At 42.8% G+C, this 25477-nt stretch overlaps 1 long non-coding RNA gene across 2 annotated transcripts; it reads left to right on the forward strand.

The window, feature by feature from the left end:
• The first annotated feature begins 493 nt into the window (after window positions 1-493).
• On the forward strand, window positions 494-19527 carry LOC147030446 (uncharacterized). 2 transcript variants are annotated; one of them, XR_015056369.1, is made up of 4 exons: window positions 494-805; window positions 6838-7104; window positions 7842-7998; window positions 14748-19527. It is a non-coding gene; the product is annotated as an uncharacterized LOC147030446 (long non-coding RNA). The 2 variants fall into 2 exon arrangements; XR_015056368.1 differs by having other exon boundaries at window positions 494-751.
• Window positions 19528-25477: the final 5950 nt, after the last annotated feature.

The raw sequence follows: 25477 nt of genomic DNA on the forward strand, positions 1-25477 counted from the left end.
GAGAGAGAGAGAGAGAGAGAGCGAGAGAGAGAGAGAGAGAGAGAGAGAGAGAGAGAGAGAGCGAGACCGAGAGAGAGAGAGAGCGAGAGAGAGAGAGAGAGAGAGAGAGAGAGAGAGCGAGAGAAAGAGAGAGCGAGAGAAAGAGAGAGCAAGAGAAAGAGAGAGAGAGAGAGAGAGAGAGAGAGAGAGAGAGAGAGAGAGAGAGAGAGAGAGAGAGAGAGAGAGAGAGAGAGAGAGAGAGAGAGAGAGAGAGAGAAAGAGAGAAAGAGAGAAAGAGAGAAAGAGAGAAAGAGAGAAAGAGAGAAAGAGAGAAAGAGAGAAAGAGAGAAAGAGAGAGAGAGAGAGAGAGACCGCTCGGACCTTTATAGGCCCCGCAGCGTGGGGGCCACCCCAAAGTGCGGTGTTGTCACCCGAATCGGCCGCTCTGATTGGCCCCGACCCCCTGCTTTGCCTGGCTGTGATGGTTGCAAACCGCAACATTCTATTTCCGGCAAGGTAACCCAGAGCCGTATAAATGTCTTGATCCGAGCTCACGACATGACATGAATCACCCACATCGAACTCCGCATCATGACTTGCCTTGCAAGAACCCCCAGGCCGTGCCCTGATGACTGGCCGAGGGCAGCGTCGGTCCCGCACGCCAGCTCAGGCGACCCGACCAGCGCTGGCCACCACGCCCGCTCCGTGTGCACCACGTGGCCCGAGCTGCACAACATGCCTCCGCCTGATCGCAGCTTTGCCGGTCGTAGAGGTAAGATGCCCGCCACCCGCGGGGAACACCTGCGACTGCCAGCGAGGACCAAAGGTACGATGTTATGGCGAACCCATGCACAGACAGTACGATGTGTGTCACAAGCTAAGCGCTGGTCTCCCTTCGATCACATTCCATACAGTGTGCGTAGATCCGCCATTACGCATGTGGCCGGCGGCGTGTTCGCCCGATTCTGCTATCGTGTGCGCGGGGCGAAACCCGATCGCTATAATTAGTCCAGAAATGGGTTGAAAGGAACGTGCTGCTTGTGCCTTGCACACTCGCATCCTGCCCAACATGGCGTGGTTGTTCCTTAACTATTATCGGCCTTCATTGAGGACGGGAGCTCTGTGCTGTCGATACTCATGTGGTGTTTGAACACCCTTTCTAAGGTGCTGTTTCTTCCGTTTCCTCGGTACTTGTTCCGAGCAGCATGGGCATCGTGTTGGGTGGGTTTCCTGTCCATTGGGTGGAAATTACCGCTGCGCCTGCGTTTGGCAGGCTGCGTTTTCTACGGAGGGGAAGGGGTGTAATGCCTGCTTGGCCTTTTATTTGCTGAGGACCCATCTCACAGCAAAGGGTGCACGTGGCTCAGATTTACCTCAGGAATAACCAGAAAAGAAGAGTAGGAATGATGTTAGAAATGAAAGGAAGAAGGAATGATGTAAGCAAACCGAGATATGAGATCCTCGCAACGCATGCCCCTATTGTCCCCCTAGACAAAAGGGAAGGGACTATCTACACATATATTAACTGTCTTGGGTCCACTTTATGTTGAATGCATGTGGTTCCAAGAATTGCAGCAATATATATATATATATATATTTACACACACACACACACACACACACACACACACACACACACACACACACACACACACACACAAGTCTTCGACCGGGCGTAGTGGCGTGCGCCTGTAATCCGGCTACTTGGGGGCTTGCGTTGGAGGATCGCTTGAGGACGGGATCTCTGTGCTGGGCCGCGCTATGAGAAGGTGTAGGGCAGCCCGGAATCATGGTGAAACCCAATCCTTATCCCTGTGTCGTAAGAGGTGACCAGGGTTGCGTCAGGAAGGGCATCCGGCGTAAAACCTATGCCAAATCAGTATGCGGATCATAATGGATGATCCGCTGTGGCGACCCCTAACGGGAGCAGCCGAAAGAAGAGCAACAACATACAGTAAGTCTTCAGCTTAAGACCGCGATCGGTTCCGACCGACCAGTCAGTCGTAAGTCGGCCAACCTTTATTTTTACCTTTATTTATAGTGTATAGGCCTATGCAAAAATTACCATATGTATATTATACTGTATAATGATATAATAATAATCTGTAAGTCATATTTTATTAACATTTTCTTTGTTCATTATTGTTATAACCATGGTTATAAAAGTCATTTTTATTCTTACTGCATAACGTTTTTACGTCCGTCAGGTTTAAATGAAACACTGCATACTACAGTACAATTGGCTTAGTATTTGCAAAAACATACAAAAAATAGAAAACATTTTATAGTAGTTCCAAAACATACTAAATTTTAAAAATACAAAACATAAAATAAACCAATGTCACCCGCAGGGTGACCCGTATCTTGCCAAAAGGTGACCACGTGTAACTTCTTTAAGGTCACACTGAGGTGAACAGAGCTGCTATCCACCAGGAGCGACTCCTTGAGGAATATCTGCCTACGAGAGATTCCGATGAGAATCGTTCTACAGAGTAACCATGAAAAATATGCGTTTTCCTCATAACGTCACCAAATGACGTCGTAATGTCTCAAGCTTGACATATCTAGAAAGCACTCATCGAGGTGTTCAATTTGAGGTACTACACGATATGGTTCCTAAAACTTGAAAATTTTACCTTGGGGTCAAATATGTTTGACCTGAGGCCCTAACCATGAAGGTCAAGGCCAATCACCACCAAAAATTAAGCAGCTGAGCGCCAGACCATGAACTATATTCCCATGAAGTTTGAAGACGATCCGATCAAAATTACTCAAAAAAATAAGGGTTTCGTCGACTCCGCTGATTTGCGACAAAGTGACCTTGACCTTTGACCTTGACCTTCAAAATTTTATGCGCTGAAAGGGACCTCTATAGGCCTCTGAAATGCGAAGTTACAAAAATTTCCAATGATAACTGTGCTCTGCAGAATTTTTTACACGTGATTACAGACAAACAAAAAAAACACAAGCTGACTAACATATCTTGCAAAAACTTCGTTTTGGCAAGATAAAAAATACAAAAACGGATCCTTTCAACGTCGCCTTCCCATCATGCAATCGTCCTCGCTTCGGCGGTTTGCAAAACACGGAACGGATCTCGCACGCAGCGTCCCGCGGAACCGGCGCGGTTCCCGAAATAATTCCGTCCGTCTAATTTGGCTCATTAATGAAATAGACTTCTAGCCTTCGTCTGCACAGTAAAAAGGCTTCAAGGTGTCCGTCCATTTTTGGATCTGATCTTCCATCCAAGCATGCAGCAATTTCTCCATTTCGTGGCTGTGCCCGGTCCGTTGCCATTCTTTATCTTTCAAAATGGTCGACACAGTTGAGTGTGATAACTTAAGATCATGTGCGATTGCATTCATTTTCTTTCCTCCTTCGTATTGTTTGATCACCTGCATTTTCGTGGCGAGATCAATGGCCTTTCTTTGCTTCTTGGCAGGTTGAGGAGTAGACAAAGATAATTTCCTCTTGGTAGACATCTTGGGGGTTTTAAGTAAAAATTTTAAGACAAATAGATACAGATAAACTGCGCTATACCGAGACAACGCTAATACGCTAGCACTACCGGGCGCTGGGGCGGAAACTGTGGTACGCCCAGCTGGGCAACACTCGCACTGCCAGACGCGGAGCAGTCGTGGCCAGACATACAGTACATATCGCGGTCGCGGGTGTGGTCGTAAATCCGATCAGTCGTAAGTCGCATTGGTCGTAAGTCAACGACTTACTGTATATAAACAGTATGTATATATATATATATATATATATATATATATATATATATATATATATATATATATATATATATATATATATATATATATATATATATATATATATATATATATATATATGTATGTGTGTGTGTATATATGTATATATATATATATATATATATATATATATATATATATATATATAGAGGGAGGGACCATGGCCTTGCTTGCTTAAAGTAAATAGGTATATAATATAGGCTTAGTTAATATAATACTCGTTATTTCTTTATATTATCAGGGTTCACTCCAGATTTCGACAATTATTTCGTCCGGACAATATCTGCTCCTCAAAGCCGAAAAAATATTTCAATGATATAGTTGAATTAGTCTGTGAGAGTCGATCGTGGAAAATTGTAGCATGTAATCATAATGCATGAAATTGCTCCAAGCTCCTAATTTGAAAACTGTAGCACTTACAAAACCGATGTACCCAACGATTTGTAGCTATGATGAACAGGCATTCGATAATGTGAGTGAGGAAAGTGAAAAAGAAAAAAATTATCGTTTAGAAATCGTAGCTCGTTCCAAGTCAAGGCATGGTTGAGCAGGCCAAAAAATATGGTGGCTTCAGACCCCAGTGAGGTTACCTAGGATATGCCTTTGAACCCCATAAAGTGCGGTGACTGACTGATGATGTGCCTGATGAAGGGTATGATTAATTAAGGCCATTAATTATCTTCAAAAGGGGTGTTTAAATTAATCCAAACACCAAATATTCAGTCATGCACTTCCTTGGAGTTTTCTTAGTGTGCATGCAAAGTTTCAGGCTGCTTGGTTTCAGGGTTGGGAGTTTTGGAGGACACACACACACACACACACACGTTTATTAATGTCGATTGAGCTTCAGTGTGTCATTTCAGGCCAAAACATTTTTACAAATTCAGTTTTTGTCGTGAAATCTTCAACAAACCTTTATTACGACAACATAATGATAACCGTTCCTTTCACACGATGAGGCACATAGGGCTGCCAAGGCAGTTTCATTTCGCTGAGGAATACATTCCTGGGCAGGTTGGCACTCTGACGCAGGATGCTTGAATGGCTTAGTACCCCAGTACGCTGGTACTCATTTTGCCGACCTCGGAAGAATGACAGGCTGCATCAACCCACCTGGTGTTATTTCAATGGTTGAAAAAACAAGGGCTTGAGATCAGAACCCTTTTAGATCTTAAGCCAGCCACCTTAACCATTAAGCCAACACCAGGGTTATAGTATGAGACTATTGAGAACACAAATTAATAAAATGCCAAAAAAATTCAACTGTCGTTTTTGTCAAATTTAGTTTGAGTACAATGCGTACGTGGACAGGCTTTGCATTTTGAGTTGCTTTCGAGTTGCTTCTTGAAAACCTGTTTTGGTTTCAAATTCATAGCTCAAAAATGAGAGAAGGTTTTACTAGTGAGTCTGATGCAAGTTGTGAAATCACTTATGATCCTTGCCTTTTTTTTTATATACACTGTCAAGGCTCATATGAGAGCTAACACACAGAACGCACAATAAGGGGAGCAGGAGACAAGAGGGGTGGGAGAGGGCAGGAAAAAAACTGTGGAACAGACACATGAGGAGATCTGTGGAAGGGAGAGGGATGGGGCGGGATACACCGGGTAAACAAGATGGACACTACAGGGACTTTCAGGAAGGAAAGCAGGGAATTTGAAGGAGGTGGGTTTGGCATGAATTTGCAGGGATAAGAAATTCTCGTAGTTTTGGATGCGGGAAGATAAGAGATGGTAGTGACCAGCTGTTTTAAAGATCTGGAGGAAAGAGTGGGATTGAAGAGAGTGTGGGAGTTTGATCCAAAGGCAGGAAAAAAGAGGAATTGTTGATCCAGTCATGCCCAAGATTGTACTGCTTCTTCATTTATTGAGTCTGTATATCGTAGCAAAAGCCTAGTGTTTGCTTCGTGGTTAAGGTGGCTGACTTTGGACCTTAGGGTCCTGAGTTTAAACCCCTGTGAACTGTTGAATGACCACCAGGTGGGGTTGTATCAGCATGTCATCTTTCCGAGGTTGGCAAAATGAGTACCAGAAAACTGTGGTAATAACCATTCAGGGTAGCCTGTGTCAGAGTGGCGACCCGTCCAGAACTGTACTCCTTACCAATGAAACTGCCTCGGCAGCCCTACATGCTTTTACAGAATGAAAAAAATGGTATTTAATGTATTGTTACAAACTAAAATTCAGCAATTCTCTGTATTTAGATTTCTTAACCTTATAGAATCGAAAACAGCTTGGCCGATCTCTACAAAATCTTGCCTCCATGCTCAGACTACCCAGAGTAAGGTCAGAGGCATGGAAAAAAATCGCCCTAACCTGCCCCCCCCACCCCCTTCCCCAGCGAGCATGGGGAGATTAGTATAGTTGCAATTTTTGCCTGTACCCGTGGAAAAGTGCAGGTGGTTTAACTACTGACCCCTGCCAGAGGGAGGGGGTATTGAGGATGGTGAAACGACAGCAGACATCACCTTGTAGTGCAAAATGATTCATTAACACAACATGAGCAGTTATTATGAGCTCATAGAAATAATGCATTTCAGCATGTGATCGTTTCTCCTGCCTTTCAATCTCTTCAATATGATATTCGGGGCACTGGGCATAAATTACATTGCATTAGCACCATTCAACAGCAATCGCCACACTATATTTTCATGAAACAGTTGAATCCCCTCATCACCACCAGTGCTAACAAAGCCATTATCAACCACCACACATCATTCATAATGCCATCAGTCACTTGCCGCATAAATGATGACACAACAATAAATGTCGAACATCCAAAGATCAAATGTTTCTGTGGATGTAGAAGCTCCCTGGACATGAGTTCAATGGAAACCCTTTAAATTTACATAGGGGAAAGCCTCTCTTCACATGAATACTGCAATTCAGCTTTAACGACCCAAATAAACAAAGCACAATCCTCTTCTCCAAGTTAGAATCGATGCAATACCTTCTTGTTCTTCCACACAATGGCAATAGTCAACACAACTTTATATCTATTCATCCCCTGTTCTGGGATCAGAGTTCATACAGGTTTTGGATTGAGTTTGCCTATTTGCCTGACCAATTTTGTTCCATTTCGCCAGGTTTCTCACTTGAAGACGTGATTTGGATATTGGCTACAGTGCAGGCTAAGGGTTCGGCATCACACTGGTGCGGCACAGGGTCAGGGATGTACGTGTGGTCTACCGACGGAGTGACCCTGACGACTGACCCGACCACACGTGATTGAGGCTTCTCTCGGCTTTCTTTGCGCTCTCAGACCTTCAGAGTGAAGCTTTGTTTTCACAGACTTGTGAGAGCGTTTGCCTGTCCTAATAAAATCAACCATCAACCCCCTCCGATACTGGTCGGTGAGTCTCTTAAACTTCATGTAAATATGTTTTATTAATGTTGGTTTGTAATTTCGCTACTTTTGAGTGAATTCTCAAAAGATTGTAACAGTATACAAAATACGACCAAAAGCCATGCGATATCGATGATTGAATATGTCATTGTACGCTGAATAGTGAAATCGGTCTTTGTTATTATATGCAAAATCCTGTTAGATAGAAGTGGTAAGACATATCACAGGATGACTATTGGCACAAAGTTCTGATTGTGTTTGCATACAGTGTGTATTGCCTCATAGCAAAGTGTTATGGCTCTATTATATGTAACCAAGGCTGGGCCTGCTGATATGTAGTTTCTATTAATGGACAATGTGTTTCTTGCACTGTATAATATTAAGTACAATCGTGGATAACATTATTATCATCCCCTGTTGGACTGAGACCATTTAGTCTCAATTTTCGTGTCTGTCCATGTGTGCATGTGTGTGCGTGTGCATGTGTCACAACGATATATTGGACATGTATGGACCGATTATATTCATACTTGGCAAAAAGACAACACATGATGGGATACATACTGTATGCACGTCATATTTTTTTTTTCAACATCAAATCCAAGATGGCTGACTGGCAGCCATTTTAGTTGTAAAAAAAAACCTTGTATCAAAAATATCCACAACCATTTCTCAGACATGCATTCACCAATCTTGTTCAAACTTGGCACAGATAATGAATCCATCCATCCATCCATCCATCAGGACCATACTCTGCACAGAGCATCAGTGCTGCCAAAGCAGTCTCCTGGGCGATTGGGCACAATCCTGGATGGGTCACCACTCCAACACAGAATACTCAAATGGCTCAATAATTCCAACAAGCTGGTACTAACTTTGCCAACCTCAGAAGGATGACAGGGTGAGTCAACCCCACCTGGTATTAATTCAACAACCAAGCAGGATTTGAGCTCAGGATCATACGATCCCAAGCCCACCAACCTAACCATTAAGCCAACATCAGGGTACAGATATTGAATGATTGTTTACAAATGCATGTCATTTTTTTATGAAATCAGATCCAAGATGGCCGACTGGCAGCCATTTTAGTTGTAATAAAACCTGATGTTAAATATGTCCTCAACCATTTCTCAGACAAGCATTTACCGAAGTTGTTCAAACTGGGCAAACATAACAAATGATGGCTTACATATGCCCATAATTTTTTTCAAGATCACATCCAACATCGCCGACCGGTGGCAATTTTGTTTCTGAAATGTGTCCCCAACCATTTCTCAGACATGCATGGTCCGATTTTGTTCAAACTTGGCAAAGGCACAGTACATGTAGTGTAGTAGATAGTAGAAAAATCGTGCAAATTATGATACAAGCATCAAATTTGGCATTTCTGTTCTGCAGGGCTTTCTGATCAAATCTGCCCGATTGGCCATTTGAAAATCCAAATTTTGAAAAATTTGAAGAAAAAAAAAACTTCAAAAAAATTTGAAGTAACAGCTGGCTGAAATTCTTGAAGCGCAAGTGAACATCCCAGACAGAGAACCAAGGGGAGATGCAGTCATCATTGATGGCTCAGCACTTATCAATGCCCTACCTCCACGCACTTCAAAGATATTTGATGACTATGCTAAAGAAGACATCATCCCAAAGGTGGAATCCTATGGTGCCAGGTACGAGAGGGTGGACGTAGTGTTTGATGTGTACAAGAAGTCAAGTCTGAAGTCCGAGGCAAGGTCGAAAAGGGGGCAAGGAATCAGAAGAGTGACAGGAACCAGTAAGACCCCAAGTAACTGGAGAAGCTTTCTTCGAGATGACAGCAACAAGACTGAGCTGTTTCACTTCCTTGCGGAAAAGATGTGTGAAGCACAGACGACAAGCACAGTCATTGTCACAAAAGGAGAAGATGCCATTAGCAACACATGGAAGTCACTGGATGCTGTGTCTCCATGTTGTCATGAAGAAGCTGACACTCGAATATTTGTACATGCCAGGGATGCAACGACGGATGGTAGCAAGTCCATTATCATTAAGGCTAATGACACGGACGTACTAGTCATAGCAATATCTGTACTGCCATCCTTACAGGAACTAGGTCTTGAGAACATGTGGATTGCCTTTGGCCAAGGAGCCAAAGCGTGATGGATTCCAGTCCATGAGGTAGTTTCGGCAATAGATCCTGAGAAAGCTGGAGGGATCCAATACTTCCATGCGTTCACTGGATGTGGCATCGTGTCTGCCTTCCGCGGTAAAGGGAAGAAAACTGCATGGCAGACTTGGAAGTCTTTCATGATGTTTCTGAAACATTCACCAATCTCAGCCAGCATCCAACATTGATTTGTGATCTTGACTTTTTTTTTTTTTTTTAATTTTTCAAAATTTGGATTTTCAAATGGCCTGAAATGAGAGCGAGAGATGAACCTTCAGAGTTTAGGCTTTATTCCATTTGATTGGAGCCGCTTCTGTGGGCACACCAGGAAATACAGGTTCAGCTAGGAGTACATAAGCAGTAACGTATACATGTGCAGTTAACCATTGCAGACAATCCGCGTAAGCACGGAGTTCGATATAATCTCCATTCTCACCAGTCAATGAGCACCTTCAGTTAACGAGCATCAAGTGGACAGCCGATGTCAATAGCAATGCCCCGGGGACAATCACTCGTGCCGCAGAGACATCCCCTTATACGCGAGACGCACAACATGTGATCCCGCGTCATGTCCCTCAATTCACGTTAATTCACCACATTCTCCCCACCTTTAAAATGTAACTAGGGGCCCATCTTACACACCATGATTGCTTTAGCACTATAGGAGTATACATTTCAAGCAACGTGGACTAATAGATCTACAGAAGCATACATGCCAAGCAGTGATTATTTTGAGTTGTAGGAGCATGGAAATGAGCATCGATATATGATATAATGGGCATATAGGAGCATGAGCAGCGAGAATGCCGATAATCCCCTTACAGATTGAGTCGTCGAGGGGGCCTTATTCGTCGACCTCTCCGGGAGTAAACGGCAGTTTCACTTGAGGGAGACTCCCGATCCTCTTGGTGAGCCTCGACTTGTGCCGGGGATGACTCCTCGATCGCTCTCGGGTGGAACGCGGCAGCCCCGTCGCCTGGCGGAGTTCCTGGGGGGGAAATGTCAGAAGGAGGAGTGCCAGAAGGTGGTGTACCGGCGGGAGGAGTACCTGAGGGAGCCAGATGGCGAACCGACACAGTGGTCTCCCTGCCATCCGGGAGCCTGACATGAGCATACTCTGGATTAGTGTCAATGAGTTCGACCTCCTCCACCAGCGGTTCATACTTGCTTTGTCGTACCGGGCGTTTCATGAACACTGTACCGGGGTGGGTCACCCAGTTGGGCACCGTTTGACCGTCAACATGCGTCGTTGGTGAGTAAACATACGTTCGTGAGGAGTGGCATTTGTGGACGTGCAGAGCAAAGAGCGTATGGAATTCAGAGCGTCAGGAAGAGTAACCTCCCATCGCTCGGGGCCCAGTCCTCTCGATTTCAGCGCCAGAGTTACGGCTTTCCAAATTACTCCATTATACCGTTCCACCTGCCCGTTTCCCTGTGGGTTGTAACCCGTCGTTCGACTAGTTGCTATGCCGTGCTCTAATAGGAATTGTTTTAGCCCGGCCGACATGAAACACGGCCCTCTGTCTGAATGTATGTACGAAGGTCTCCCAAACATAGCGAAGAGGTCAGAGAGACATTTTACGACAGTGCCCGAGGTCATATCCGAGCACGGAAACGCGAAAGGGAACCTTGAATATTCATCAACAACGGTGAATATGTATCTGTTGTCTGTTTCGGTCGGTAGGGGCCCTTTGAAGTCGATGTTTAGTCTCTCGAAGGGGGAAGTAGCCTTGATCAGTCTGCCAGATGCCGCGCCATAGAATCTGGGTTTTAGTTCAGCACAAACAGGGCATGAAGCATTCATTTGTTTAATATCTTCAACAGAATAGGGAAGATTTTGTCTGCGTACGAAATGTGCCATCCTGGTTACCCCTGGGTGGCACAGAGACACATGGAGGTCTTGCAAAGCCTGACTGATTGTTGCCGAACTGTAGACCCGGGAGAAGGTATCTGCAGCAGGGTTTTCTTTCCCGGGCCGGTAAACAATGTCGTATCTGTAGCAAGCTAGGTCTATCCGCCATCTCATAATTTTTTCATTCTTAATTTTCCCGTTATTTTTCCCATCAAACATGAAAGCCACGGATCGTTGGTCCGTAACGAGCGTGAAGTGGTTTCCCAGTAAATAATGTCTCCATTTCCGCAGTGCTTCAACGATGGCGTACGCTTCCTTCTCTATTGCCGAGTGTCTCTGCTCGCTTCTAGAGAGAGTTCTCGAGAAGAACGCGACCGGCCGCCCGGACTGATTAAGTGTAGCAGCTATGGCGTGATTTGAAGCGTCGGTCTCCACCACGAAGGGCACCGAGCTGTCGATCGATAAAACCACGGACTTACTGATATCATCCTTGAGATTGTGGAAAGCTCTTTCGACAGCGGCATCTGGTGGAAAGTTTTTGCAATGCACTAGGGGATGTATTTTCTCGGAGTATTGCGAAATCCATCTCGCATAGTAAGCGAACATCCCGATCACCCGGCGCATTGTTTGCAAGTCCTGAGGTGGTGGAAGCTCACGGAGCGGGCGCAATCGCTCAGGATCAGGCTTAATTGTGCCGTCGGCTATCGTGTAGCCGAGAAGGTCAATTGACCTTGCCGAGAATACGCATTTCTCGTAGTTGAGAGTCAGATTATATTTTCTAGCAATGCTCAAGAATCTGTCCAGATTCCTATCATGTTCCCTCTGATCCCTACCGCACACTGTGACATTATCCACGTAAACAAAAGTGTCTTCGAGGTTTTCATCTGAGATGATGTCGTCCATAACCCGTTGGAAGCAAGCTACTCCATTCGTGACACCGAATGGTATCCTTCTGAACTGGTAGAGGCTCCGCCCTGCCTGGAATGCAGTGTACGGTTTGTCTTCCTCTCGGATGGGAATTTGATGATAGGCGCTTCGCAAGTCGATGGTACTGAATACCTTATAATTGGCCACGCGTTCGACCATCTCATCTATGCGCGGCAGGGGTGGCGTCGAGTTGGGTGAAGCGATTGACCGTTTGGGAATAATCGACAACCATCCGTTTATTATGGTTCTGACTGCTGGTTACTAACACCTGTGCGCGCCATGGCGAATCGCTCGGTTCTATAATTCCCTCCTCCAGTAATCGCTTGGTTTCAGTGATGAAATTCATGTCAGCAGTGGTATATCGCCGCGATTTGATCGCTATCGGTTTGCAGACCGGCGACAAGTTAGCGAACAGCTGGGGGACGTCACCTCCGCGGTGGTCAACGCATTTAAAATTAGGCGAGGCTTGCTTCCTCCAAAGGGTATTTCGACGCTCGTGTGCTGCTTGAGGACATTATGACCCAGAATTACGTCTGCGCACAAATCACGAAGCACCAGCACCTTTACATCCCGATGCGTGTACCCTTTACGTCCAATTCAACATTGCAGTACCCTCGTACGCGGGATTGTAGTGAGGTGGCGGCCATGCATACCGTATTGTCAGTCGGGTGGATTACCCATTTCCTGCCCTTCACTAGCGAGCTGTTGACGAAACTTTCAGAGCTACCGGTATCAATCAGTGCCTCAGCCATATGCCCGTTAATCGTACGTTGATGATAGCCTTGGATAGATTCCCGGGAGGCTGCAGTCAATTTATTTTGCGAGTAGAGAGCCGCAGAAGTGGGTTTTATTTCTCCTTAGAGTAGATTTACATACCCTGGCATAATGCCCTTTCTTGTCGCAATTCATGCATGTGGCATCTCTGGCGGGACATTTTTGACGAGGATGCCTTTTGTACCCACAAAAGAAGCATTTACCAACCGGAGCAGTTGCTGAGGAGTTTGACGAGGTCTGGGTATCCGGCTCCTCGGGTGTTTCTCCATCCCCTATGTCTGGCTGTGTCTGTGCCAGTGGGGTTCCTTGGGTTCCCATCGTAGCAGCGTTCATGAGCAGCATCGGTGTCCCAAATGACTCAGATTGCTGCTGAGCCGTATCCATCGCTCGAGCCTGATCGACTACCTTGTCAAGAGTGGGTTGCGCTTTCTCTAGTAAGCATTGCCGTATGTGGGCTGATCTGAGTCCTTGGATGAATGCCTCCCGGGTCGCTTCCTTTCGGTGTTCCTCGGCGCTTACCGCCCGGAAGCTGCCGTCTTTTCCCAGCTGATTCAGAGCTTGCAGGAACTGATCGATTGTCTCCCCGGCTGCTTGCTTGCGTGTGTTGAGAAGATGTCGTATGTATACCTCGTTCTTGGGCTTCACGTAGAGCGCCTGCAGCACGTCGATCGCTGCTTCGTAAGTGTCGCACCCCGAGAAGAGCCTGTACACGCCGGGCGAGACATGATTCACGAGAGCGGCAAATTTGTCAGCTCCCTCCGCGATGATGGTCAGATAGTGTGAGAAGGAACAGAACCAATGTGACCATTTCATTTCTGCGTCAGTCGCGTTTGGGTCTGCGTCGAACCTCTCTGGTTTGTAGATCTTGTCCATCTTTGGTTGAGAGAGCCGAGAAAATCAAATGGAATAAATTGAAATGAGAGCGAGAGATGAACCTTCAGAGTTTAGGCTTTATTCCATTTGATTGGAGCCGCTTCTGTGGGCACACCAGGAAATACAGGTTCAGCTAGGAGTACATAAGCAGTAACGTATACATGTGCAGTTAACCATTGCAGACAATCCGCGTAAGCACGGAGTTCGATATAATCTCCATTCTCACCAGTCAATGAGCACCTTCAGTTAACGAGCATCAAGTGGACAGCCGATGTCAATAGCAATGCCCCGGGGACAATCACTCGTGCCGCAGAGACATCCCCTTATACGCGAGACGCACAACATGTGATCCCGCGTCATGTCCCTCAATTCACGTTAATTCACCACATGGCCAATCAGGCAGATTTGATTAGAATCCCCTGGAGAACAAATGTGCCAAATTTGATGCTTGTATCATCATTTGCACGATTCCTCTCAAAAATTGCTGTTATCTGCCCCACCAATGATGGCATACAGTTGCACCTCACTTTATTTTGTGATTTGATGAAAGATTGCAGACTGGTAGACTGGCAGCCATTTTAGTTTACATAAATATGGGCTATCCCTTTAACTCCAAACAGCAAAATTACTAAAACAATGAGTCTGTGAGATTTTATGTCTTTTTTACTTGTTTTACTCGGATTGTATCAGATGATGATCGCTATTGTGACTGGTGGTACTTGTAATCATCAGGGCTCCAGTTGTGGTTATGCTTGATTTCCATGGTTCAGACATCATTATTTCATGGTAAGGTAAATAACAATTATTGGTTGGTGTGTGTGTGTGTGTGTGTGTGTGTGTGTTTTACAGTGGCCATATCACACCATGCTTGTATTGTATAACAAATATGGATATAGGGGTTTTTCTATGATATGTGATATAGCTTGTTAATTATTTTAATGGTACATGTGCTGATAAACAGTGTCACTGACATCATTAGTGTATGTGATGACTTTATGTAACAGGTATCGTTACATTGTAACTGGCTCAATCCAACAATGGCTATTCTATGCATATCAATTAATGGATGTTTCTTTTATAGGATGGTTTCCAGCCTGATGTGACATCTGGGTGACACCACTTTCCTCTGTAGATTACTAAACTTTTCGACACTACATTGGCTAGGTAAACTTGTTAAACACAAGATTGTGCTGGTTAAGTTGAGATTGCGTTGTTTTGTGACTGTAACCGGAATAGCACGGATGGTGTGTTATGAACAAGCAACAAGTGTAGTAAAATGCAGTCAATCTAATTCATCTTTGTCTGTTTCTCTTTAAGTAGAGAGCCCACACGAAACTCAGTTACACTAGGACATTGGGCAAACCACAAGGTGCAGTGAAAGGAGCTGAGCATTCGACAAACCACAAAGGTCTTTACAGATGCTGGCCCTCTTGTTGACTTCATAATCACTTTGAGGTTCCATTGTCTTTTAAAAAAATAAAGAAAACTCTTCCAAGGTCTGCCAAACAATCTTAGCATGTTGTGCATGGCAGCATTTGAAGGAAGCAATAACTGCTGAGCAAGTCTGCTTCAATCACCTTCATTCTCTGAGATTCTGGAATTTTAACCATATTCCATTTCACTTGCTCAGGGCTTTCGCAAAGCCATCGCCCAATTTCTGAATAACCTTCACAAATCATTTTGAACCGATTCACCCACAGCCACGATACGTTTTTGCCTATTTTATTGCTTTTTTTGCTTTCGTTTGCTCTCTCTTGAAAAAGGATTTGATGCCCTACATTCCTTGTACCTTTTTTGTCCTCTGCCCCTCCGACAAGGTCTGAGATGGAGACATTAAAATGAGCTACTTCCAACTGACCGATCGCCTGATCATCTGTCCATGTACTTTTGTGGACGCGAAATATCAAAAACCGTTGAACATTTAGCTTTCCTATTGCAGATATATATATATTCCTTATGACATTATCTCAACCTGATTAGATCAAGGCTGTGATTGGCTGAATTATGTTGCCATGGCACCCATCTCCATGACTTGGCTTGTGTGCGCAATATTTCCAAAACCGTTGAAGATTTAGCTTTCCTATTACACAGATCTATTCATCATACCTCCCAAGAGGTGGTGGACCGAGAGTATCAGCTCCTTGTTCGTTTTCAAAATAAAAGTGACACATTGCTTTTTGTAAGATGGCTTGAGCTCAGATAAATTAATTTTTTCATGACTATGCATGATATTCGGGGGTAGCAAGATTGTTGGCCATTTAGTTACATCTTTTTTTACAGGTGGAATTTTTATTGGATCTTGTGAAATGTAAAAAAATATTATGAATAATTACTATGTTAAAAAAATCAGTGAAATATCTGCAGTTCCTCTGATTTGTCTGTTAACATATAAGATTTTAAATAACACAACCACAAACACAATCACAACCAGCAATCAACACAACCACACATGGTTTTAGTATATCGAGTAGAAGATATTCGTTGGAAATGACCTCTTAGCTAATAATGATCAATCTTCCATTTACAAACTATTTTAATCACATTCACGTTGTCGTTTTGATTACAGGCAACATTCATTTTCTTGACATCCCTCAATCCTAATGTCCCAATTCTCACCATTCCCAAACCATTCAATCACCTCCAAATGGTACTGAAACTTCTGACCTTTTCAACTTGCCAATAAATAAACAATCCAATGACAGGCAATGCGCACTCCAGGGAAATCACCTTGATCAGAAAACCTTTCTTTGAACTATGAAAGATCACACCACATGAATAGAAGCTGAAGATGCTGGCAAGGGCAGCTCACATTGTAATATACGAGCAGGCAAGTTCACTGGCTTTCATAATTTAAAATAAATAACTGTGGTACAAAATATCGTTTCTTAATTATTGCAATTTATGTCCAACAGGATGGTGCAGGCGTATGTTCCCTTACCTTTGAGCTGCCTCATCTGAGATTGATTATAAACTGCTGGGTTGGTTCTTCATGAAAGGATGTTGTATCACAGTGTGTGCCATCCCTTGGATGATAAGCTAGGTGTCCTATTTGCTACTATTAGTTGATGTAAAAGTCTTCTGTGAACTTTGTGTGAGTTATCACCAGGAACCGGAACAAAATCGAAATTCATGGCTCCTGCCATATTCAATTGAATGTCAGGCATGGCCAGCTGGTTCACGAAAGACTTGGGACAAAAACTTTCCCCGGACAATCCCACAAGAATGTGGGAATAATTGGGTCCATTAAAGAAGTTGTAAGTAGATTATGATTTATGTCACCGCAATTTTATACCTGTTGGTGGAACATGAGGCACTTTTCCTGATGGTTTATTAACTTCGCATTCTGCGAAAGGTTATGTTTTGGTCGGCGTGTATTTATTTATTTATTTATTTATTTATTTATTTATTTATTTGTAATCTTGTGATTCGTATAATTCAAAAAGTATTACACCGAATTGCATGAAATTTGGTGGGATGATTGGTTATTAGCCAGGAAGCATTCGATTCGATTTTGGGATCGTTCGGGTCAAAGGTCAAGGTCACGAAAAGGTCAAAATCGTCTTTTTACGATAACACGGTCAATTTTTATTCAATTTGCATGCAACTAACGCCAAAATGTTCAGAATTCAATGCCTCATCTTGTGATATGCAATATGACACAATGACGCCCATACTCTTGTTACCGGTTAGGGGTCAAAGGTCAGGGGGCTCACGACCTTGAAAAATATGCGGTTTTTGTCATAACGCGGTCAATTCTTGTCCGCTTTACATGAACCCACAGCACCAAAATGTTCAGAATTTAATGCCCAATCTTGTGACACAATGACGTCATAACACATGTCACCAGTTGGGGTAAAATTTCGGGGGGGGGAGGGTCACGCCCTTGAAAAATATGCGGTTTTCGGCATAACTCAGTCAATTCTTATTCGATTTGCATGAAACCAGCATCAAACGAGATTACCTTCTCTTGTTGAAACGTTGTAATCACCGAGCTTGTGAGTGAAGACTCGCCAAAACGACGTGAGTTGATTGTTGTTTAGTCCGTAGCCCCCGAAAGTCGGGGGGGGTCATGACATTATAGATATGTGGTTTGTGTCATAAGACCATTCATATGAAACCAGTTCCCCACACTCATACCAAGAACAAAAAAGTAGTGGCGGCGAAGGTATGCGCTCTATGAGTGCCCGTTCAACTTTTTTGGTGAAATTGGCAGGAGTACTTGAGAACAAAAGAGGCTGAACAAAGGTTCCTATTTGAGGCAAAGCAGTATAGATTAAGACAATTTTCTGCATAATTTGGGCTTTAAAATTTGCTTTTTGCATAATTATATCCTATACAGGACAAATGCATTTTCTCATTTTTACTTACATTTCATAATTTCAAGCTTTGTAATGGCACTGCCCACAAATCATTGTTTCATACAGTACTGTGTTGGCTTGTATGCAACTTTGCTTTTATAACAATGTTTGAATTATCATTTTCTTTTGTTGGTTATATTTACATTGCAAGTGATTAATTGAGGGATACTTTTTGTAGCTTGCCAAAGACAATTTGAAGAGCCATTGATTGGGGGGATAGAGCTCCACAACAAATTTTAGGGACAACATCGGTTCATGTAAAAGTCAAATGAAGTCGGTTTATAATATTTGCATTACATGTTTTTTTTTGTTGTTTTTTTTTTTTTTTACAAAATCAAGGTTCATGGAGGAGCAAGGTAACAGAGGGTAAGAGCCTGGAACAACAGTGTGGCAGCAGTTGGACAGAGTAAGAAAGGGAATGAATGAACAAGGAAATAGAGGAGTGGAGGAAACACTGCAACCTGAAAGTAAGAGGGCTGGGTAGGATTGGCAGCGTTAATGGGGGTATAAATGATTGCAAGTAGGGATGGAGGTAGAGATTACATGAGATGTGGTTACTGTTGTGGAGACGAGGTGGGAGATGCAGGAAGAATTGGGGGAGTGGAAGAAGGCCTTTGGGAAACATTGGCTGAAGATGAGTACGGAGAAGCTGAGGGTCAGGCCTGGCCAACTGGTTTGTAAAAAGACTTGGGCCAAAAACGTTCCACAGCTTTTCCCACAAGAAGGTGGCAATAATTGGGGCTGTTAAAAAATTAATAATAGTAGTAAGACAAATTATGGATAGAAGAATGTGAGTTTATCAGTAATCACACAAGGTTATAAAAGCTGCACCTTTATTACTCTGCATGTGAGAAGCAAAAAGTGGGGTTAACCAATTGGTTCACTTCGATCTGTCTGTGAGTCCGTCCGTCCACAAAAGTTAGTTTATGAGCGAGGCTCAATTTAATTTCAATTGAATATTATATTTTGACACATGAATCAGAACAGGAATCATCGGAAACCAAACCTGTAGTTTAGCAGCAGTACTTTGGCTCTGAATTTGGCTCGATGACACATGCACAGAGAAGAGTTCGATGTTTTTTTTTTTTTACTCTGTCTGCCTACCTGGCAGTGAAAGAAAATTTAAAATCATTCCAAACACGAAACTTACTGTTTTTGTCGGACGTTATAAAGGATACAAACAACAGGCACAAATAACTAATGCAATGTGTTAGATAAGGTGGTGTAAAAGCCACTGTGAATGTCGGTGAACTTCCGGAATTAATTTTTTCATACAATCTCTGCAATCTTTATTTTATTCCAATTTAATTATATGCTCAAACACTGTAAAACACAAATCACCTTCATGCCACTTCCAAAAACCTCCAATTTTGCATTATTTGGACATGTTATACAAGGTGGTACATATAAGACTACACCAACGGTGCAAAACTTCTGGAATTTTTTTTTATACGACCTTTAAAAGCATTATTTATTAAAATTGAATTATATAGTTAAATGCTGAATGGGGTAAGGTGTTCTATGAACTCTCTAGTTTAGACTGTTAATGTTAAAAATTCCATGTTACCTTTACAAAAAAGGTGTTTATTGTATCTAAATATCCTTGTTGTGTTTTGCATAAAAATCAATTGATCTGCTGAATGAAGTCAACGGGTCATCTGTACGCTCCTTTTCTTTTATCACGGGCCATGGTGCATACAAAGAATATATTCCTTGTGAGTATATAAACAATTAGGAAAAGTTACAAAAAATTCAATCATCCACTTGGTGAATTGATGCCGAGGCAAATTCAAGATGTTATAGAGACTTTACCCGAACAGGTTACTTACTTTACTCCTTCACAGGGTACTGCCTGAGCAACCCTTAACCAAGGCGGTAACATTGAATGTAGCAAAGGTGTGAGTTCATAATGGCATACTTTTAATCAATGGGTACCATGGAATCTTTAATTTCCACAACAAAATGCTAATAGATGTGACAGTCAGCTTAACGTCCCCTTTGAAGAACTGTGTAGCCATTGCTACAATGCCTTGCCAAAGGAATCACCAGGCTGAGAATTTATATTTAGACCTGGAATCAAACTGAGACTAGACAGCTCAAGGGTGAATATGCTTTTAGTTTGAGCTCTCCTATCAGCACCAATTTATATGGCAAAGCCTTGTGTTGTATTGGCCACGCAGCATTTTCAGCAAAAAGAAAAAAAGAGGTGTTGTATATTTAATTAACGAGATACAATACCCACATAACAATTATCTGCCAAAACTGGATGCTTGAAAGAAAGAATTGTGTTTTCATTGCTCTTAATGTGGAAAAGCCTTTGGTTCAGTAATTTGTAATTCTGAAGATGTGTCAAGGAATGATTTGTTATTGTATTTTTTGAGGTCGTATATGATGCACATCAAGCATTTGAAGTCAATGCTTCATAACTTGTCTGGTAGACACCTCACGTTAGTTTATTTAATAATAATAATTTAAGTTCCCTTCCAAGGAATTTCAGCACAAGAGGAGGCCATTTGGCCCATCAAGCCTTCACAATGGTTGCCAACTTATGGTTGTTTGTTCATGCTCTATCCTTTTGTATTGCTGAGCGTCAAGCAAGGAATCAGCACATACCATGTTGAAAATCTTTACTTTGACTTAGCCGGGGTCAGGTCCCAACCACCAACCTCCCAGACTCAGAGGGGACACTCTAACCATTACACCACCAATTCTACTTGCCATGTAATTCTCAGTTGCCATGCTGTTTTTGCACTTAGCCTCTATCCCTGCCATCAGTTTGACTCCATATGGATAAATGCAGCCTCTCATGCCTCTCCTGTCAACGTCTCATGACAAGCTCCCAAGGGGGGCAAAATCTCATTGAGTGGATATAACCTCCCAGGGTTCGATGGTCGGAGGAATGGATTTTAAGGAGACGGCCAATTTGACTCGGGATCGTCATTTGATTTGCATGATCCGATGAAAGTCTCAAATGAGAAATGCAATGACTAATTCATAATTCAATAAATCATCAACCACGTGAGCAGATGAATCTTTTGAAATGTCCGACTTAGTAGGAGTTTATCAAGAAAGAAACGAGTAGAACTTACTTCTGCCTCACTGCAAATTTGCCTGAGAGGATGTGGGAGATGGATGACTGTGTGGAGGTGAGAGATTGAATGGATAGTGGAATGGAGTTCCACGAGGGAGAAAAAGGAGGAATAATGAATCTTGACGTACTGAACAGGCTGCAGGCACAGTGAGGAGAAGTGCGAGAGAAAGAAAAACGAAATGATGCAGGCAAGGAGGAATGAAGAGATGCATTGCATGGAACTCCATGATTTATAGAAAGGCAGCCATGTATATTAGAATATAATGGAATTTAGATGATTCATACCATCATATTCCTTTTACTAGGAAACTGTCAAACAATAAAAAAGTAAAACAAATGTGGATGTAAAGAAGGCAAAGGGAAAAAAAAATATTCAAGTGAAGTTTTTGTTTATTCCATTACAGGGATTTTTAGAATGTACTTGCCTTTTCGTGGACAGAAATTTAGAGCCCATCTAAAGTTTACCTGAGAGTTTTAAGTCAAGTGTAATGTGGTGACTGTTGCCACATGCAGGCCAAAACAAATGAGGAAGGCAGATTATCTTTCATGTGAACATGATTAATAAGCCAGTTCAGCATCTACTAACAATCAAACAACAACAACAACAATAACACAAGACGAGCTTGATTTCCAGAAGCTAAGTTCCCACAAGCCCAAATACAAATCATTACACTGCTGATATCAACTGGATTCAAATGCATGACCTCTTAGATGCCAGTCTCGCATGCTCACCAGTAGCTCATTACTGTGCCCCTTTTATTGTGAACTATTGTAAAGCAGGTTTGGACTTTTTATACCCAGGTTTCGCTAAACAGCAGAGCCACCAACATGATTACATTTGCTCCAATACATATGTATCCATAATGTCCTGTGGAGACCGTTCCTTGGCTCAAACATGTATTGGCTCAAATGTTGGAAATTGAGAAAAGTATAGTGAAGTGAAGAAGGCATACAACAAGGATGGAAGTAACTGATTTGGGCCACTGAGACTTGTAATAAGTTCATAAATAATCTAAATGTGGGGGTGCCAAACAGACATTTAAATTTGTAGACAACGCAACACCGAGAGTTAAGATTAATTGCATTTAAGAAAACAAAGAGGTGCAGAAAACTTTGTATACCCTTGGGGACAATGGTAGCTATTCAGTGAGGCCATTAAACTGGAACCTGAGATGTAGTGGGTTAAAATACAGCTGAAGGCAGTAATATTATAGTTTTGGTTCAACGTTTCAGAAGTGCCATGTGACTATTGGATTGTTGATGAGAAACCATCTGGCTTACAGGGTGGGGATAATCTGGCTGCCCAACCTGGTGTGGTCGACCTGTGATGCGAGACCACTTATTGTGGCTTAATGTTGTTTCCTTGTTCACTGGAGGTAGTCAAGGAGGAATGAAGAAATGCAGGTCCGACTGGCTCTGAATGAGATTGCCCACTCCGAGTGAGGTCTGTTTGTCACCCCCACTTTTACATTATTTATAAACTTATGACAAGTCTCAATGGCCCAAATCAGTCAGTTCCATCCTTGGTATATATATATATATATATATATATATATATATATATATATATATATATATATATATATATATATATATATATATATATATATATACCAAGTCATACAGTTTTTGACGGATCGGGCTGAAATTTTTTGACAGAGGTTGATTATATTGCGCATAAAAGCATGGAAGCCGATATTTGATTCTCGAAAAAAAAATTTTTTAGAATTTTTCAAAAATTTCAAAGTCCCGTTGCTCGGCAACGGTGGTGTCCATAGCAACGGTGCTCAAAAGCAAACAACTCGATCCTGGTATGAACCTACCTGTCAACTTTCATCAAAATCGGTTTACTCCTCTGGCCTCCAGAGCTGTCCATTACATACAAACAAACATACAAGCTGGTAGGCAACATGGGTGGTCGCTACATAATTGCATACAAGTCATACAGTTTTTGACAGATCGGGCTGAAATTTTTTGACAAAGAGGGTGATTATAGTGCGCATGGAAGCCTGGAAGGCGATTTTTGATTTTCGAAATTTTTTTTTTTTACGATTTTTCAAAAATTTCAAAGTCCCGTTGCTAAGCAACGGTGGTGTCCATAGCAACGGTGCTCAAAAGCATAGAACTAGATCCTGGTATGAACCTACCTGTCAACTTTCATCAAAATCGGTTTACTCCTCTGGCCTCCAGAGCTGTCCATTACATGCAGACATACATACAGACAGACAGAAAAAGTGAAAATAAGGGTACTCTCGCGACCACCCAATATATAATAATGGAGCAAGTTTATGTGTGATTATGTATGTACGTATGTTTCTATGTATGTATATCCGCTCTTCACCCATTGGTTGGACAGCTGACCTGACGTTACCCACAATTGTAACTTAAGTATCCAGAGGACCCAAAATACTCGAGACCATAAAGACCCAAAATACCCTGAAGACCATTAAAGACCCAAAAGACCCGACAGACCCAATATACCTAAAATATCCTGAAAGACCGTGAAGCCCTAAAAGGCCCCGAAGACTCAAAAGACCCAAAATACCCTGTAGACCCACCACCACACCCAAACTCTGCACACCTGACCAAAAATGACCCAAAAAACCCTGTAGACCAGACTACCACACCCAAACTCTGTGCTCCCCTTCCCCTTCCCCTTCCCCTTCCTCTTTCTTCAAATCCTCAAACCCCCTCCCAATTCAAAGTCTTCAACTGCCCCACCCCCCCAACCCCAAAAAGGCTTCAAACCCCTCAATCCCAAATCTGTCCCCTCTTTGCCCTCCGCTTCCCCAACCCAACTCTGTCATCGTCTTCCCTTTTCTTCTTCAAGTCCTCAACTCCCCAAACCCAAGTACTCAAACCCCCTTCCACACCCCAAGTCCTCAAGCCCCCTCCTCCTAATGTTCCAATCTCCCTCTTCCAACACCATGCACCCTCAACCCCAATTCTCTGTCCTCCCCTCCCCATTTCTTCCTGTTCTTAACAACGTTACACCGGGAACTTTGGTGCATGAGAAGGCCATTCGGCCTATCATGCCTGCGTTGTTCCTGTCCCCGTTTGTTAAGAACAATGTTAAATTCACAATCACTTCCCCCTTTCTTCACTTATCCTCACAATAATTTACGGATCAGTGTTTGTTTATTTATTTGTTGCACTACTCCTACAGTTCTGGGCCGATTTCATCCATACTTGCTACAAAGGATCGGCATGACCCCAATTAGTGTATTGGGGTGTTTTTATCTTTGCCATTGGTCTTGGCGGGAGGGGGAGGGGATGGACGCAAATTCTCAATGTAAATGTGTATCATGTAGCATCGCCTCCAGATGGGGGAGGGTATTACAAGTCTCCACCGTTTACAGTCAAGTATTCCTGTCCCCACGTTTTCCAGTGCAGTGAGGTGTTTTGAATTATTAGCAGTGGGTATGTTTTTTACTTCATGCACATAACTTGATGGGATTTTTTTTTTGCGAATCTACAGCTGCCAGTTGCCTTTTCACCACCCAAATATAAGTATGCGTCAGAAGAACGTGCTGCATGCTTGGAGCAACATCACCCATACGGTGGGAACTCTGTTAGTGTTACAGAAAGACGTGACATGATGCTGAGAGTTATCAGGTATCACGTGATTTATCAGGTGACCCGGTATTGATGTTTTCCACGAGTTACACGTCGCGATACAGCATGAACGAACTTAGGCTCCTCTTTGGTGACCGTGTCGTGTCCAAATAATTATGGCCACCTCGATCCCCAGATCTTACATCGCCAGGTTTCTTTTTGTGGGGATATTTGAACGATATAGTGTACGCTACAAATCCATGCACTCTTGGTGAATTAAAAGCAATAATCATTTAGAGGCCATAAGAGTACATTCTGATCAGAGGATGTCTTGACTTGCAGGCCAATTTTTTTTCTGTCACCTTTTAAAATACAACACACAAAGTGAGAATGCCTCTACACAAGACTTACATCACATTAGTACGTGTACGTGATGGAAGGTGATCATTCGTGAATTGTGCACAATGTGCAAAGAGCACAAAGATTGTTTTAAGTTTGGTGAAAGGTGCAAAATGAAAAACATTGTGAGAAGTCTTTACCCATAGACACCAGGGGAACAGAGACATGCCAGAAATTGTTTCTGAATTATGTTTCTTCAAGATATGATGAAATGAAATGTTACAGTTTCTTCTGTAGATCTCGACGTCAGCCATTTCAATTCCCCACTGACTATCTCTGAGCACAGCATTTTCCAATGGCTCATACTCCTGCTGCTTCTGATGTTGTGAAACTGGCCATCCATCTGTGTGATAATTTACAGCGTAATCTTCTCAACCAGGCTTCCCATGCCATATTTATCAATTTGAC

Source organism: Eptatretus burgeri, chromosome 3, assembly GCF_056783735.1.
Source record: "Eptatretus burgeri isolate ZD-2024b chromosome 3, Ebu_testis_v1, whole genome shotgun sequence".
Taxonomy (NCBI): Eukaryota; Metazoa; Chordata; class Myxini; order Myxiniformes; family Myxinidae; genus Eptatretus; species Eptatretus burgeri.